The 18547-nt window shown below is 42.0% G+C and overlaps 1 protein-coding gene across 7 annotated transcripts in view; it reads left to right on the top strand.

Annotated features, from left to right (window-relative positions):
• The first annotated feature begins 15041 nt into the window (after positions 1-15041).
• The window catches only part of RCBTB2 (RCC1 and BTB domain containing protein 2), a 44899-nt gene continuing 41393 nt past the window's right edge, over positions 15042-18547 (top strand). For 3 of the 7 annotated variants that reach the window (XR_004054702.1, XM_010363851.2, XM_030922209.1), the window contains exon 1: positions 15202-15270. The gene's annotated coding sequence lies outside the window, so the exon portion shown is untranslated. Of the gene's footprint in view, positions 15271-15303; positions 15338-18547 lie in introns of those variants that run through there. The other 4 variants (XM_010363855.2, XM_030922212.1, XM_010363854.2 and 1 more) reach the window with 4 other exon arrangements.

The following is an 18547-nucleotide window of genomic DNA, read 5'->3' on the forward strand; positions in this document are numbered from 1 at the left end:
TGTGATTTCATTTCAGGAGTTTAAGGGAACAGACTGAGATAAATATTAAAAAATATAAAAAATTAAAAGGCCTGAGAGATAAAACAGTTTTCATAGGAAAGAGAAAATCTTCTGGAGAAATAAGCTAATTTAAAATGAAACAGACCTCATTCCTAAATTCCTGTGGTGTATTTATGAAGCACCGCTGGAGAGAATCTGTGCTTCATGACCTGACACTGCTGAATGGCACAATCCTCCCACGAACACCAGGGCCGGCCTATACCTGTGGTTTTGCCCCCAAAAGGCAAGGGCAAAGGTTACACTCAGCCAGAGTCTTAAATGCCTGGCTAAAAAAGGTTTGAAACACAAAAGCAAATATGGGTAGGTTTTCATTTATTCTTTTTCCAAAATGCCAAAAGCAGATATTTATTTATTTATTTGAGATAGGGTTTACTTTGTCACCCAGGCTGGAGGGCAGTGGGAGGATCATAGCTCACTGCAGCCTTAAACTCTTGGGCTCAGGTGATTCCCTGACCTCCACCTCCCCAGTAGCTAGGACTACAGATGTGCACCACCACACCCACTTATGACCAGGCCCATTCCAGAAATTATAAGAACACTCCAAGGTGCTAGAGATGGGGGTCTCACTATGTTGCCCAGATGGTCTCGAACTCCTGGCCTCAATGGATTGCCAAAGTGCTGGGATTATCGACATGAGCCACTATGCTTAGCCTTAATTTTTTTTTTTTTCTTTGAGACAGAGTCTTGCTCTGTCGCCCAGGCTGGAGTGCAGTGGCATAATCTCGGTTTACTGCAACCTTCACCTCCCAGGTTCAAGCGATTCTCCTGCCTCAGCCTCCCGAGCAGCTGGGATTACAGGTGCACACTACCATGCCCAGCTAATTTTTTTGTATTTTAATAGAGACGCGTTTTCTCTGTGTTGGCCAAGCTGGTCTTGAACTCCTCCTGGCTTCAAGCAACCCACCTGCCTTGGCTTCCCAAAGTGCTGGGATTACAAGCGTGAGCACCCACGCCCAGCCTGGCCTTAATTTTTTAAATAAGAGGTTGTATATGTGTTTTACCTACTGGATTTAAATAGAAATTTTCTATTAAGACTAGTTATATATTAAGATAGAATTAACCATGTAAGCCTTCTGATATTGTAGCAACAAACACAGATGAAATGAAAGGATGCAATTTATACATTCTCGTGAAATGGTCACTTGAGTTCCATTGAAATCTGCGTTCATAGCCTAAATGTAGTAAATTGAGATAATATGGATAATCTCAGTTAAAACTCATTTATCTCATCATTATCTAACTATAGCAGGTCCAAGTTATGCCATGTGACTCAGCTCTTCATTTTCTAAAACTTTAAAGTTTTAAATCCATAGGAAGTTTCATCCATTTTAAAAATATTCTGTAAAAAGATGCTGGATTCAGACAGACCTGGGCTTGGTACTTAGTTCATCTTGAACAAGTTACTCAACCTCTTTAAGTCCCTCTTTTATAAAATGAGGACAGTGACACAGTGCTCATCTCATGGAGTTATTGTGAGGATTAAAATGGGTCATATGTAAGGGCTTAGAGCAATGCCTAAACATAATATGCATGCTCCAATATTGTCATTATCACTATCATTAATGGCACATGGTACCTAGTACACAGCGCTCAATAAATGTTTCTCCTTAACAGAAGCTCTTGTTGCCATGGTTCTGCATATCAAATCATTTGGCATATACATGTCTTACCACTAATTTATACTCTAAAGCCAAATCAGTTCAGGGTAAAGGAGATACACTGAGACTGGAGTTTGGGGGACAATGCTACAAACATCAACTTTGTATCTAAAAAATAGTTTTGATCATATTCTGTGAACAGAAGAGAATTATATGACTTAGTGGTGTCAGCTTTCTAGCATTATCTTCAAAACACGATTCTCCATTTCATGGTGGATGCATTCATAGGGATCCATAAGCCTGTATCCTCTGATGAGCCTAGAAAGCATCAGAATAATCCTCTTCAAGTCCCAAACACTGAAAGAAAAAGGGAGGGGACCAGCAGGCTTCCTGAGGATTGTCTCTTTGGGGTAGAAAATCCTCTGAGCTTTTTGGAAGATGTGGGAGACATATCTGATTCATGAGCTGGTTCAAGCGGTCCTAGTGGGGAAGGAAAGGGAACAGGGAACTAGGAAGACTGGTTAAACGAGGGCCTGGACATTCCCATGAATGAAGTAGGTGGCAGTGCTGGGTCATAGGTGACGAGGAAAGACAGACTGCTATGGAAAATGTTGAGATACAGGGGTGTGCTGGGAAAGCATTCTAGGACATTGAAACCCCGAGTGAGCCAAGGAAAAGCTAAATCCTAATAGAAGAGAAGTCCGAAAGAAAGACCTGTCAATCTTGTGGAAAGAGATCAGAAATAGAAGTGGGTTGAGGTGAAAAGTAAATAGAAGAGAGCATGGGGCATAGCCACAGAGCCCGGAGCACTGCATTGCATCTTCCCGGTTTCTCAATAGTGTAGGTCCTGCCTACTTGGCAGCCCTGTTGTAAACTATTGACTGATAATCGCCTCCAAATTTGCCTGTCTTACTCTTCATTTCTCCTTCTACAAATGACTTGAGAAGTCCCCTGGGAATAGAATCAACAGCCGTTTGGGTGGTGATGTTGGGACAGGGTCTCAGTCCCACGGGCCATACCCCAGGCTGCATAGCTCCAGGGGATAGGGCTAGAAATTTTCTATAGACCTCTCTCTCAATTTTAATTTTGGAAATCCCGAAGCTGAGTTTACCTCAAACCCATCACAAGGGTAATTATCTCAAAGTACAAAAAAATTTAAAATGTTCATGTTGTTTCTTATTCCACTGTCATGTATATGAGATCATCAGTTTAGACTATACTACTGAGCTTTAGAAACATTATACCAGGTCTTGCAAAATGAGACGATACATCCGTTTCCAAGGTTTCTCTAGTGACTTGTGTCTGAGGCCCCAAACCCTAGCTAGGAACTAGCATACCAGATAGGAATCTCAGGAGAGAGGATTAAATGGACACTGGTTCTAAATAATACAGACTCGATACCGTTTCTTCTGGGTGGAGCTCTTAAACTTTCTCACTGACCCATGCATTGTGATTTCACAGCTGGGATGGCATTCATGAGCCAAAGCTGATATGAGATTCTGGATTTTGAACAGCTTCGTAGGGAGACAGTCCCAAACTTCCTTCCAGGTTGCAGATTTGCTACAATATCTCCAGACTCAAGTTGGCTCAGACTGGAATGGCAAGATCAGGTTTGAGCTTCCGCTGTTCCATAGAAAACTTAGGAAGGCCTCAACTGACTGCCAACTAGATTTCAGAATAATCTGTTCCCTAAAGTAAAATTTGGGTGAAGAGCCAGTTTTGTAGGAAGGCTGCAAATGATGAGGCCCATTCCAGAAGTTATAAGAACACTCCAAGGTGAGGGTGTGAGGAACACCACCCCACTGAAGACCCTAAAAGGAGAACAGAGAGAGGATATCAAGGCTCCAATATGGACCTGGGATTGATGTTTTTGTACTGGGGTCAGGATCACATCTTTATCTGCATGTATTGGGAGGTGATTCCTACTGTCAGTCATCAAGTGAAGAGGTGGATCTGTCCAACCAAAATACAATCTGCAGATGTCTTGGCTTAGTTTTACAAGTTCCATGCTGGCTGCCAGGAGCCAGCTTTTCCTCCTTTAGAGCTCTGACCCAAGGATGGACTTGTTTTCGGTTTAACCCTTCTGAAGACTCCAATGATGCTAAGAGAAAACAAGAGAGAAATGACCAAAGAGACTATACAATGTAAGTATTTGCCTAGATCCTGCTTTCTCCTCTCCTCTCCATCTCAAAACCACCACTCAATTTCCTCTGGATTCCTTCAACCATGTCTGTTTGTTTCCCTACATCCAACTTGTCCCCCTCATGTCATCCTCCAGAGCCTATCTGCTCTCTGTTTAACATTTATCAACGCCCTTGAGGAACTGCCTTTCTAGATTCATCTCCAGCCTTGGCTCCGTACGTTTCTTTCTGGCATTCCTGACTTGACTTTATGAGATCCAGAGAGTAAGTTTATAGCTTACGTTGAATTTGTCACAACAACTTTCATAATGCAGGGCATGCAGCACTGAGACTATTTCCTTTGTCTACTGTGATAGCCTGGCCTTGACTCCCTGTGCAAGAGCAGCCATTTGAAGGGTCATTAACAAAAGAAAGAAGATCTTTTTTCAATTTTATTCTGGAAGCCTAGACGTTTTTTAAAAATATCCTTTTGGTTTTAAGAATATGCAGTGTCTTAGGAGAATTAAATGCATCCAAGAAATTGAAATTTCTTAAAGGTAGGCTAAAGGGAGACTGCTTATCATTTTTACCACTAAGTGAAAAATGTACTAATTTCATTTTTCTAGTGAGTAGAAAATGTCTCTCTATAAAACTCATATTTTTCTGAAAGCGTTTTTTTCTGACAAGATGACTGTGTTCCATTGGACTAGAAAGCATTATTCAGTATAACAATAAACTACACAAAGAAAAAAATCACAAAAATTTTCAGATCAGGAAATGCTTAAATGTTTTCAAAAATGTTTATCAGTAAATGTTATTCTAGAATTAAAACATTTCCTGTTGATGATCATGCCATGGAGAAAATCATGTAATGCCAGTTATGAGACCTTATATATTTGGGAAAAAAACCATTAAAAGTAATATGAGATAAATAGGAATCATACTTTTTAAAAAAGATTATTATTCATGTAAAAATTTAAACCTTAAACAATTATAAAAATACAAGAGAGAAATAAATTAGTCAATATTTCAACTCTCAGAAATGACCACTCAGTATTTAAGTATTTCCAAGCAGGTCTCAGTGTGAAAAGACACACTTGTTTTCAATTTTACATATATAGTTTTTATGACTTGTATTTCTAACAGCAACACATCCTGGACAGCTTTCCCTGTCAAAAAGTCTGGATCTGCGGTATTAGTGTTCACAATTGTGCATTTGTGTCACATGTATCCATTGGGATGTTCGAAGCTTCAGCAGCACCTCTCCAAACAAGTCCTCATGTGACAACATAAAAAAAGCAGGAAGAGAAGGAGGGGGCAGCTGGGTAGGCAGGTGAGCGTGTGTTTTCAGAAGCTTCCTAGTGGACTTCCTTGTATGAAATTGAAGCATGATATTTACCTGATCCCTTCGTGGGACTCGCAAAGGGGCTGTCTTGTTTACTCAGTCCACAAGCTCTCAACCCCTTGAGGGAAGCAGCATGTGAGCAACTGGGGCAGAAACTGGAGTGCACGGGTGCTGGAACTAGCCGGCTGCTTCTGTGCCAGCAGGAGTGAACTCCACTCACTTGGATTTGCTGCACTCCAGTCCTCACGGGAGGGAGCACATAGGTTAAGTAGCTGCAGGAGCCAGGGCGAGTGCTTTTTGGTGCTGGCTGGAGTGAACTCTGTGCAGGCCCTGCGGCAGCATCTGGGTTGGGGGCGGGGGTGCCTGCAACTCCTGAAACCCCAGAGGCAGTGCTACAGTGCCCTTTTAGCTTTGCCTCCTGTACACAGACAACTTGAGTGTTAACAGTTCAGTGGGCCCTCTGCCTTTTCACATGAGGCAGCTGCCTTCTGCCAGTGAGGGCAAAGGGCAAGTGTGACAGCTTTTTTGTACCCTCACTCATGGCTCCCGAGCTCTTGTCCAGCATCCAGGAGAAATTAGGTCTCATGAATTAATTGAAGGATAGTAAATGCATGGATTTTATTGCCAATGAAAGTGATCATCACCAAGAGAGGGAGCTGAAAAGGGGACAAGACAGGAAGGTAATCTTCCCCTGAAGTCTGACAGTCTTCAGTCAGATTCTTCTCCAAAGTTACACCATCAAGCTGTCCTTCTGAAGTCAGGCCACTTCTCTCTGATGTCCAGTCATAGTCCCTGACATTCAGCTGCTTCTCCTCTCTCTGCCAGCTGAGCCTAGGGTTTTTATAGGCACAGGATGGGGGGCAGTGTGGGGCCATAGATGCTTTGGAAAAGGCAACATTCGAGCAGGGAAACAGTGGTGTAAGTTCTGACTTTGGGCTGCAGTCTCAGGCTTTTCAGCTTGAGATGGGGTTTCTCTAGGGACCTGTCCTTCTTTGCCTAGAATTTCTCTGTCCCCATCCCTATCAAAATGTCTATGGCTAGGACCAGTCACATGGCCACCCCAGACACTGTCAAGTGAAAACGAATTGATATGACTGTCTCAGACAAGCCAGACTTGCTCCTCTGTGATTGTCACAAAAAGCAGAGTCCTGTGGGCAATAAAATAAGCTTAAATTCATGAATTCACAACCAAACCAACAAACAAACTCAATTAGTGGCCATTGCAGACTGCTAATGTCCAACCCATTATTATAAAATCATTATAAAAACTGACAAATTAAGAGACAGAATCAAATGCTTATCATGCTTTTCCTATGTCATTAGGAAATCAAATCACTGAGGAAGGAGGTTTCCCTTTATAAAAGCATGTCAGCTAATAAATGAAGATGAAATGATAGGGTTAGGACCATTTCTAATATCTGCTGAGTTAATGGATCTAGGTATTGAGCACTAACAACTACCAATATCACAGAAAGAAACAACCTAACATTATATGCCTCCTAGTGGAAGGACACAATACCATCTAGAAATTCATCTTGCCAAAAAAATAGAACCTGAATCTAACTAAGACTCTAGATCCAATCACACCAATTTGAGGGAAATATGCAGGGGACATTCAAGGAAATCAGATTTTGGAAAACTCAGTGATTGGCACAATTGTAGGCTACAGTTTGTTTACACCTCTACTTGTTTTTTTTTTTCTTTTTTTAAATTTTTTTTATTATTATACTTTAAGTTTTGGGGTACATGTGCACAATGTGCAGGTTTGTTACGTAGGTATATATGTGCCACGCTGGTTTGCTGCACCCGTCAACTTGTCATTTACATTAGGTAGTTCTCCTAATGCTAGCCCTCCCCCAGTCCCCCACCCCCCCACAGGCCCCAGTGTGTGATGTTCCCCTCCCTGTGTCTATGTGTTCTCATTGTTCAACTTCCACTTATGAGTGAGAACATGAGGTGTTTGGTTTTCTTTTCCTGTGTTACTTTGCTGAGAATGATGGTTTCCAGTTTCATCCATCTCCCTGCAAAGGACATGAGCTCATCCTTTTTTATGGCTGCATAGTATTCCATATACACCTCTACTTGTTATAATTCATGATGTACAGAAAAACCTTTAGGCCAAACTTAAAATATGTAAGAAGGCAGCTTTAAGCTAAACTTGATTTAACAATTATAAATGTTTCTTATCAGACTTAAGGTATGTGTTAATGTTAATTCTGGCTAGCTTTTCCTGAATTCCAAAAGGGAGGAGGGTGTAAGGAGGCATGTCTGACTCCTCCTTCCCATCATGGCCTGAAATAGGTTTTCAGGTTAACTTGGAGTGCACTTGGCCAAGAGTAGGGGTCCATTCAGATGGTTGAGGGGCTTAGAATTTTATTTTTGATTTATAACCATTAAGCACGAACCTAGCTTTCAGCATATGTAGCCACTTACTAAAGATTTCTTTGATCAAAAATGACTCCAGACTAGTAATCAAACATTTTTCTCATCATCAATTAAAACATTTATATTCCTTTGACCTATTATTATGGAGGAATATATTAATCAATTTCTTAACACTGAATCATATTTACATCACTGAAAGGAACCCAATCTTGGTAATCATACAATATATTTTTAAAATTATTGCTAGTTTCTATTTGTTACATTTTATTTAGTATATTTTTTCTACTCAATATGCAAAAAATGTACAATCTTTATCACGCTTTGGTATTAGTTGGCTTTCCAAAAATCTTAAAATGTTAAGGAAACACTAAGTCTAATCCTCCATTTTTAAAGGTAAAGATTTTTGAGGCCCCCAGAATATTAAGTGATTTACTAAGTTCACATTATTTTTTATTCTTTTTTTATTCCCTGCAAATGTTGCACATCTACTCCTTTTTTTTTTTTTTATTTTCTTGAGTTGTGGGGTCTCGAAAACTCTGTCACTCTGGCTGGAATACAGTGGCACAATCAAGGCTCTGTGGCCTTGAACTCCTGGGCTCAAATGATCCTCCCACCTCAGCCTCTCTAGTAGCCGAGACTACAGACATGAGACCACATCCCACTAAGTTCTTTTCTCTCTCTCTCTCTCTCTCTCTCTCTCTCTCTCTCTCTCTCTCTCTCTCTCTCTCTCTGTGTGTGTGTGTGTGTGTGTGTGTGTGTGTGTGTAGAGACAGGATCTCACTGTGTTGCCCAGGCTGGTCTTGAACTCCTGGCCTCAAATCATCCTCCTGTCTCAGCCCTACAAAGTGCTTGGATTACAAGTGTGAGCCACCACACCTGGCCCTTTTCTACTCTTTATATCTAGTCTTGCTAATTTCAACTCCTAAAATTTTCTCAAATCCATGTTCTCCTCTCTCTTTAAGCCCACGCCACTGTCACATTGAGTTCAAGGAGAGCTGGTTTCCTGCCAGGGTTGATGCAATAGTGTCTTCAAGTGGTTTCCGTGGCTCCCAGATCACCCTTCTCCCCACTGGCATGACGGTGAGCCATCATGTTGTCCTGCTTAAAATCCTTTGTTAGATCCTATGATACATCTTGCTGTTACATTGACAAGGCCTTCTATTATTTGGCCCATTTACCTTTACCTCTAATTTGGAAAGAGGCCACATGGTCCAGTGGAAAAGCTCCAGATGGGAATCAAAGATGGATTTGAGTCCTAGTTCCACCTCTTACTACTTATGTGACCTTAGGCAAGTTACCTAATCTAAGTCTTCACTATCTCACCTGTAGGATGGGGCAAAAATGACTTAAGTTGTCGATAATTGTAATGCTGACAAAAAGAGTCAAACTCTGTAAAATATTTGAAGGGATTTATTCTGATCCAAATATGAGTGACAGATGGCTCATGACGCAGCCCTCAGAAAATTGTGAGAATATGTGCCCAAGGTGGTCAGGATACAGGATACAGCTAGGTTTTATGCATTTTAGGGAGAAATAAAACATCAATCAATACATGTAAGGGGTATATTGGTTTCATCCAGAAAGATGGGACAACTGGAAGGAGCGGCTTCCATGTTATAGGTAGATTCAAAGTTTTTCTAATTGGCAATAGGTTGAAAGAGTTAAATTGTTGTCTAAAGCCCTAGAATCAATAGACAGGAATGTCTGGGTTAAGATAAGGGGTTGTGGAGACCAGGGTTTCCATTATGCAAATAGAATCAATAGAAGGGGATGTCTGGGTTAAGATGAGGGGTTGTAGAGACCAAGGTTCTCATTATGCAGATGAAGTCTCCAGGTAGCAGGCATCAGAGAGAATAGATTATAAAAGTTTCTTATCAGAGGTAATTCTCTCCTGAAACAAGAAAAAGGAGAGAGAAGGAAGGGGATTCTCTTTAGAATATCAATTTTCCATTTGCAGGACTACTTCAAGATATGGCAAAGAAAATATATTTGGGGTTAAAATATTTTGATTTCCTTCCTTATCTATCATGTGATGTTATGCCAGAGTCAGGTTAGAAAGTAGGTCATGTTATATAGCACTAAGTAAAACCAGTCTGATGAGACTATGGTTTGGAGGGCGTGACTCCCAAGGCCCCAACATGGTGAAACCTGGTCTCCACTAAAAATACAAACATTAGCTGGGTATGGTGGTGCGCCTGTAGTCCCAGCTACTTGGGAGGCTGAGGCAGGAGAAGCACTGGAACCTGAAAGGCAGATGTTGCAGTGAGCTGAGATCATGAAACTACACTCAAGCCTGGGCAACAGAAGGAGACTCTATCTCCAAAAAAAAAACAAAAAAGCTATTTTAAACTATTCATTTTTAAAAATTTATTTTTTAATTAATAAAATTCTATATATTTATTGTGTATAACATGATCTTTTGATATATGGATACATTATGGAATGGCTGAATCAAGCTAAGTAATATATGCATTACCTCATATACTTATCATTGTGTGTGTCTGCTGAGCACATTTAACATCTATTTTCTTGGCAATTTGTAAATATACAAAACGTTATTAACTACAATCACCCTATTGTACTATAGGTAACTTGAACTTATTCTTCCTAACTGAAATTTTTTATTCTTTGACCAGTATCTCCCTGATCCTCCCCAGCCCCAGTGCCTAATAACCACCACTGTGCTGTCAACTTCTATGAGTTCAACGTTTTAAGATTCCATATGTGAATGAGATCATGTGATATTTTACTTACTGAACTCCATGTTCATCCATGTTGTCACAAATGACAGAACTGTCTTTTTTTTTTTTAAGGTTGATTGATTTTTGACAAGGCTGTGAACACAATGGGGAAAGAACAGTCTCTTCCAAAAAAATGGTGTAGGGAAAATTGGATATCCATATGCAGAAGAATGAAATGAAACCTTTTTCTCACACCAAATACAAAAATCAACTAAAAATGAATTAAAGACTTAAAACTTAAGGACTGAAACTATAAAACTACTATAACATAGGGGAAAACTCCATGACATTGTTCTGGGCAATGATTTTTTGACGATGACCCCAAAGCACAGGCAACTAAAGCAAAAATAGACAAACAGAATTACATCAAACTATAAATATTCTGTACAGCAAAGAAAACAACAGAGTAAAGACAAAAGCTAGCACGTTGGAGAAAATATTTGCAAACTATACATTTGTTAGGGCATTAATATCCAAAATATATAAGGAATTCAAACAATTCAATAGCAAGAAAACAACCCAATTTAAAAATGGGCAGAGCATCTGAATAAATGTTTCTCAAAGAAGAGATACAAATGGCCAAGTAGATGAAAAAAAGTTCGGCATCATTAATCATCAGGGAAATGCAAATTAAAACCACGACGAGATACCATCCCACATCTGTAAAGGTGGCTATTATAAAAAAGATGAAAAATAACAAGTGTTGGCAATGATGTGGAGAAAAGGGAACCTTTGTTGATAGGAATGTAAATTAGTACAGCCATTATGAAAACCAGTGCAGAAGTCCTCAAAAAATTAAAAATTGGACTATTTTTTAGCAGTCTCACTACCGAGTATATGTCCAACGAAAATGAATTCTGTACGCTGAAGAGATATCTGCGCTCCCATGTTCACTACAGCATTATTCACAATTGTCGAGATACAGAATCATCCCTAGTGTCCATTCATGAATGAATGGTTAATTCCCTACCGTTGCACTATTCCCTCCATATAGCCTTTGTTTCAGCCTTACTGAGCAATTTATAATTCTCAAACACATCACATTTCTTATTCTACTTAGAATACTTCCCTTCCCTAACACTTCCATCCCTGACCTTTGTTCTCTTAGCTAACTTATATACACACTGACTCAGCCTCCTGAGTGGCTGGGATTACAGGCACCCACCACCATGCCTGGCTAATTTTTGTATTTTTAGCAGAGATGGGGTTTCACCATGTTGGCCAGGCTGATCAAGAACTCCTGACCTCAAGTGATCCACCCATCTCTGCCTCCCAAAGTGTTGGGATTACAGGCAACACTTACTGCACCCAGCCCACACTGAAAACTTAATGCTAAAGTTATCTGTTTTGGAAAGCCTTCTTTGATCACCTCTTGGTATTTTGTCATTCTTTCAGTATTGCCACAGTAAGTGTATGTGTGCCTATTATCATCTTTATCACATTTGTATTCTAACGCCAATTCTAATACCATGCTGAGATGCACAATGTTATACAGCATGGTAATAGCATGCATCAGTAAAGGTGCAGTGTGACTGATACCTCTACAAAACACAGAGCTGGGCAGTGCACCAATTTAATGAAGTCTCAAGGAATTTAAGTTCTAGAAAACTAAGGTGCTACCCAAGGTCATTCACCTAATCAATGGCACATAGGGCACCAAAGTGCAGGCTGCTTACAGTCATTCACTCATGCATTCAATCTGTAACAAGCAGACTGATGTAGAAATTTACTGGTGCTAAATTTTTGTTCTGGAGACTCAAAGAGGAAAGAAAGAACATTTTCCTCTTCCCTGAAACATAACTAGACTTTCTGAATTTCCAAGAAAAAGTCAAAAGATGGCCCCATCCAACTTTTCTTGTGATTAGGGCCTTGGTGCCTGTATACCTGAAAAAAAAAAAGCAAGATGAATTCCTCTGATTTTGGATAACTAAAGAAGGCTTAAAGATACCCCAAAGCAGAAGTAACTGGGGGGTTAAAAAGGATAGAAAGGGAAGACTTTTATTGCAGCTGGGTCCCCACTGTGGGTTGGAAAAGGACAAGGGCTCCTAGTTTCACAAAAGTAGTGTCATGAACTTGTTAGGACATAAGAAGTGGCAGGACATGGAGGGTTGGGTGGAGAAGGAATGGCCCCAGGCGGAAAACAAAAAAATATGTCTTGAAATAAAATTGCTAAGGGAATGAGAAGATAGACAAGTCCAAGAACCAAACTCTAGGCATGCCAATGGCTGGAGAAGTGGAGGATGAGCCAATGAAGCTGCTAGTGAGGTGGACGAACCAAGAGACAGGGGCCACCTGAAGGTCAAGGGAAGAAGGTGAATGCTTCAAGATGGCGGCTGTAAGCAACTGTTTCTAATGCTGCTGATAGTTCAAGTGAGATGACGGAAAAGTAACCACTGATTTAGCAATTCTGAGGTCATTGGTGACTCTGCCAAGAGGAGTTTCAACGGAGGGGTAGGGGCAAAAGCCTGGCTGAAATAGATTTAAGAATGAATAGGAGGGCCAGGCATGGTAGCTCACATCTACAATCTCAGCACTTTGGGGGGCTGAGGTGGACAGATCACCTGAGGTCAGGAGCTCAAGACCGTCCTGGCCAACATGGTGAAACATCATCTCTATTAAGAATACACAAATTAGCTGGGCATGGTGGCACACACTTGTCGTCCCAACTACTTCGGAGGCTTAGGCATGAGAATCACTTGAACCCGGCGAGGCAGAGGTTGCAGTGAGCTGAGACTGAGCCACTGCACTCCAGCCTGGGCAACAGAGCAAGATTCTATCTCCAAAAAAAAACAAAAGAAAGAAAAATAGGAGGAGGGGATGAGGATACAGTGAGCATAAATGACTCTTTTAAGACATTTTGGAAGAGATCAGAGAATACATTGGAAGAGACATGTAATCAAGGAACTTTTTAAAAGATGGGCAAATGTTGCACAATATGAATATGCTTATGGGAATGATCCAGCATAGAGATAAAAATTAATAATGTAGGATTGAGAGCTGACAACTACCCGAGTGAAAAAGTTGAGGCTGTAAGGAAGACAGGATCTAATACAAAGGTGGAAGAGTTGAACTTAAATAAGAGCATGCACAGCTCATTTCAAGTAACGGAAGGGAATACAGAGTGCACAGGTCCAAATGCAGGTAAACTTGGGAGATGTGGTGATGGGAACTTTAACTCCTGAAATACTAACCTGTACTCTCTCTGAGTTCAATTTTTTAGTCTACTGAATTCAGCAATACAGTGAAGTCTAGTAGACCAAATTATCCAAAAATTTTGAAGGAAACTTATATGTGATTGAGACATTTTTACCTCTTACTTTAAACTTTGACCGCCCTGGAAAAAACTGTTGGACCCACATAAAATTGAAATCTTTAGTGAAACACATTCTTTTATAGGTATATTTAAAAGTTTTAACTTCTGAGATAATATCACAGTTTTCAAAACACTAAGACATGTTTTTATTGTTAGCTAATTGTCAGGCTTCACCTGAAGCACAGTGTAAGGCCTGCATGAATTTCAGCTGTCCATAATGTGGAAAAGACCAAGTGTGCAAGGCAAACAGATCTTGCCATGGCTGCTGATGAAAAAAACTTAATCTCTTGGGGCCTGAGTTGCTTTATCTGTAAAGTAAGGATAATCCTTGCTTTACAAGATTATTGTGAGCTCCAAATAAGATAAAGCTCCTGGCACACAATAGGTGCTTAAAAAAAAAAAAAAAAAAAAAGCCAGCTATCATCACTGAAGTGAGCTTTTTCAGAGGGCAAACCTGTTTAACTCATAAATTTCTTTCATTGATAAGATGTAACGAATGGGAAACTTGGGGCAGGCACATGATGCCTCTCTGCATTATCTCTGCAACTTCCTGTGAATGTATACTTATTTTTTCTTCTATTTAGAGCTCTAGGAGAAATACCTGTACACCATCTTGCGCGCCTCCTTTTGAGGCTCAGGGGGCTATGCTCAGAGAGTGGAGATAAATGTCTGCCGTCTGTAGCAGAAAGGCAGTTACACATTTTAGAATGACGTTTTTCCGAAGAAATGACAAAAGCCAGACGAAACAGACTGACACGTTCACTGTGGTTTGGAATCTCAGTTTTTCTATCTGGCTTTACTACTTTTGGCTCTACACTGGAGAGGAACCAGTGTCCTCATGAAACAGCCAGTATAAAAGCAAGCAGCTTACTTCATAGGAATAGCTAATAACATTTAACTGTTGAGCATTTTACCAAAACCCACTCACGTCAATTTAAGTGTAGTGCAGTGGAAGAAATTATTGCACCTTGCAAAGTTGTGTTGCATTTTACTTAAATCTACAAAGGCCAACAGAAGTGCAGTGTAATATAATAAATTACTGCAAAATATTATAATAATTAGGGGAGAAGGTGGCTGTTACTGAAGCCCTTGGCCCCAAAGTAACTGAGGTCACCCCCACGGAACCCCCCAGCACACATCCCTCATTATTTCAGCATTTGTACTATAGGGGGTTACAGGACTTCCGCCCCAAAGCAATGGGGTGAAAACGTCGGAGCTCCCAGATGGAGAGGCCCCCCCTAGAAGAAAAGCTGGGGCAGGCTGGAGGAGAGGGGCTGTGGAAAAGGTTGCTCTCAGCATCACATGCGCCTCATTCTTCTAGGTCGGGTATCCACAAATTCCCAAGATTTGCGAGAACATAACCCTTGAGAAGGTGGGGGTGACCCACGGAGGAATTCCCTGGAAAAGCGGGGCTGGAGATGCGGCGTCCACTCGCGGGGGTCAACTACGAGGGGAGGGGGCGTCTGCGAGAAAGGGGAGGGGCGGCGGTGGGCAGCCTAGGGAGGAGAGGAGGGGCGAGGCGCCGTCGCCAGCCCCCTCCCCTCGTCTGCGCCCCCTTCCTTTCCCTGTCGGCCGGGCACCCGAGAGCAGCCCGCCGAGGCCGGGCCGTTTCAGGGGGAGGCGCCAAGTCGTCGCGGCGCAGGGCCCCTGACCGTGCAGTAACCGCTACCCAGGAGGCGGAGCGGACGAGGCTCCGGCCTGCGCGGAGGTAAGAGGGTGGAGGAGTGGTGTGGAAGGCCGAGGGGGATCGCGGCCGTGACGCGGGATGCTGTCAGGTACCCCCGGGGCAGGCCATCCCTCCCCGCCCTGCGGCCCGACCTCCCCGCCCGAGAACGCTGAGGGGCCCAGGGGACTAGAGCCACGACCGTGCCAGAGGCCTAGGCGTCGCCGCGCATGCGTAAACCTGCTGGCGGGAGCTAGGGGCTAGGTTCTGGAGCTACACCCCAGCCCAGGCCGCGGGCAGAGATTGTCCCGCGCATGCGCAATTCCTCTGGCGTGGGTCCGGCGCGCTGCTCTGGGACTACATCCTGCCCAAGCCACCGGCCCAGGCTGCGCTGCGCATGCGCGAGTCCTCTGTTAGGGGTCCCGTTTGGCGTCATTCCAGGGTGATCACCTGCCGCGAGGCCTCTCAACTTAAGCTCCCGCGTCCGGTGCGGCTGGGGCGGGGGAGGGGGCCGTCACGGGTCCCGGGGAGCGTCCTGCCTGGAGTTTCGCCTTCCTAACCAACTCGCAGCACTGCATAGATTGCTGATGTTTTCATTTCTGTCGCCTCGACCCCTAGGCTCCAGTCCCATAAATCTAGTACCCCAGGTCCCGGGCCCCAGACCGGCTCGCTAACTCAGTGGCAGTATATGCTTTCGACGTTTGGTCCTGATGTCCAGGAATAGCGCGGAAAGTTTGACTTTGTTAGGCGAAGCTGTTTTGAAACTGTGGAGGGAGGGGAAGAAATCGCCGAGCGTCTTAAGCCGCAACATGACTGCTCTGCTCAGCCCTGGAAATAGAGGTTTTCAGACATTGAAAACTTCCCAAGCGCTCCGTCTTGGCGGAGAAAGAAATGAGTTGGAAGGCGAATTTAGATGAACTTTTTGCTTTTGTTCTTTGCAAAAATTACATAAAATGTTGCAACAGTTCGAGGCCAGGACTATAACAAAATGCATTTCGTGGAGCTACTTTGTACCGCGCTTGGCGACTTACCTTGTTAGAGCTGAATAAAAGTGGTTGAGTTCACAAACAGTGCTCTGGATCATTGCTCTTTCCCCCAGACTCGAAAGTGACAGTCACTGTTTAACTTTTATTCAACCTCCTGGCTTTGCACCTTCCTAGTATTGTGTTCCTGCTGGGCTTTATACCTTACTAGCCCGGGGGGGGGGGGGGGGGGTCTTAGTTAAGTCAGTTTCGTGACTGCTGGGGCTACTGTGAAGAGTTTCTAACAATGTCATTACTGTGTGCCTTGTAATCTTATATGATGTGCTGATACAGATTTGGGGGCTGGAAGAGCCATTTAGGCTCAGAGAATGAGTACTCTGGGTGAAATATAATCTATTTCCTGCTAGACAGTACATGCATGTTATTAAGCAGCAGGTAAAAGCAACAAGAATGATAGGTTCTTGCATGCCCCACTTCCACCACTCAGGCCTTATTGTTCTTGCTGGGCTCGCCAAGCAGACCCTCACCCCAGGGCTTCTGCATTTGATATTTCCAGTATGTTCAATGCTCACTTTCCCGCTCCTCCCAAATCTGCATGGCACAGAACTTCATTTAAGTCTTGAAACAATTGCCATCATTTCACAGAGGTGACGACCTCACCTAAAATGGCTGGCTCTCCAAACTCTTGTACTGCTAGTTTGGCTTTGTAGCACTTAATCACCATCTGATATTATGTATTTGTAAGGGTATGATCAATCTAGCTCCACCATAATTGAAGCTCAGAAGGTATTTGTTAATTGTGGAAATAAAATTGGAAACTAACTTACTCCAGAGATACTTTTGTACTGAACTCAACATAGATTCATTCATTTATTCAACAAAAATTTATTTTCTGTCAGGTCCTGTCCTTGGTTCTTGGGATGTATCAATGAACAAAAGAGACAAAGATCCCTTCCCTCTGGAGCTTACATTCTAGCAAAGAATGATAAAAACCATATTTGCTTATTAGGTTAGAAAATTACAAACGCTATGAAAAAAATGAAAAAGGAGAACAGAGAAAGGGAATTGGGAGTGCAGGTATGGGTTGCAATTTTAAACATCATGGATATGGTGAGTCTGAAGGATAAACCAAAGGTGATGTTTAACATGGAGAGCTGGGTTTTGGAGATAAATGTTCTTCTGGGAGAAAACGTTCTTTATCACGCTCTACAATGTCTTTTATGGGAACCCACAGCATGACCCTTGTGATAAATGTCACCATTTTTTATAGTATATAGGTAAAAAAACATTTTTTTCCCAAATAAGAGTTCAAATTATTCAGGAGTTTACAGTTTAACTTAGCACATCAAATGAAGACACTGGACTTTTACAAGGAAGAGACTAGCCAGACAACTATGTACATTGTGCTGAGAAAAACTGTCTGTTGTCTCCACCGTTTTTTGTGATTGCTTCCAAATGTCCCTCTGACTGTGGATGACTAGTGAAGATCTTTTTTAAGAATGTTCATTGCTTTTCTGTTTTTGAAACTGTGTAGGAGAGGAGCTTAAATCACCCAGTGTGATATTATGCTGTAAGGTATTAAATGACCTCTCTTAGAGGTATCGGAATGAACCGGATAAACCTAACTAAATTTCAATCCATAATTAAAGAAGGCTTAGAGAAAGAGGGTGATGGAGAGGAATAATTTTAGAAAGTAAAGTGTGTTTCCCCTCAAGTCCTTTACTTACATAGATTACAAATATTTGGTGTTCAAACACCAAAATATTATTAATCTAGGACCATAAATGTAAGGAATCCATGGAATTTGCTTATGCCCTACAAAGTTATCATATTCAAGTTTGGTTTTATCAGTTGATTAAAGTGAAATTTAAATGCCCCAAGATACTGCTACTGTTGAGGTTTGCTTGGATTTAAATTACTACAAATCAGGCTGGGCGTAGTGGTTCACCTGTAATCCCAGCACTTTGAGAGACCGAGGCAGTCAAATCTTCTTGAGCCTAGGAGTTAGAGACCAGCCTGGACAACATGGCAGAACTTTGTCTCTACAGAAAAACAAACGAACAAACAAAAAATTAGCCAGGTGTGGTGGCACACACCTGTAGTTTCAGCTACTTGGGAGGCTGTAGTGAAAAGATAACTTGAGCCGGGAAGGTTGAGGCTGCAGTGAGCCATCACACCACTGCACTCCAGCTTGGGCAATAGAGTAAGACCCCATCTAATAAATAAATAAATATTGCTACAGGTTAAAATTGTCCAGGAAAAGGGAGATTGGAGACCAGGAATTATTGGGGTTACAGAGTGACATTAAGGACTCTTGTTAAAGACTAAAAGAGAGGTCC

This window comes from Rhinopithecus roxellana, chromosome 18 (assembly GCF_007565055.1).
Source record: "Rhinopithecus roxellana isolate Shanxi Qingling chromosome 18, ASM756505v1, whole genome shotgun sequence".
Taxonomy (NCBI): Eukaryota; Metazoa; Chordata; class Mammalia; order Primates; family Cercopithecidae; genus Rhinopithecus; species Rhinopithecus roxellana.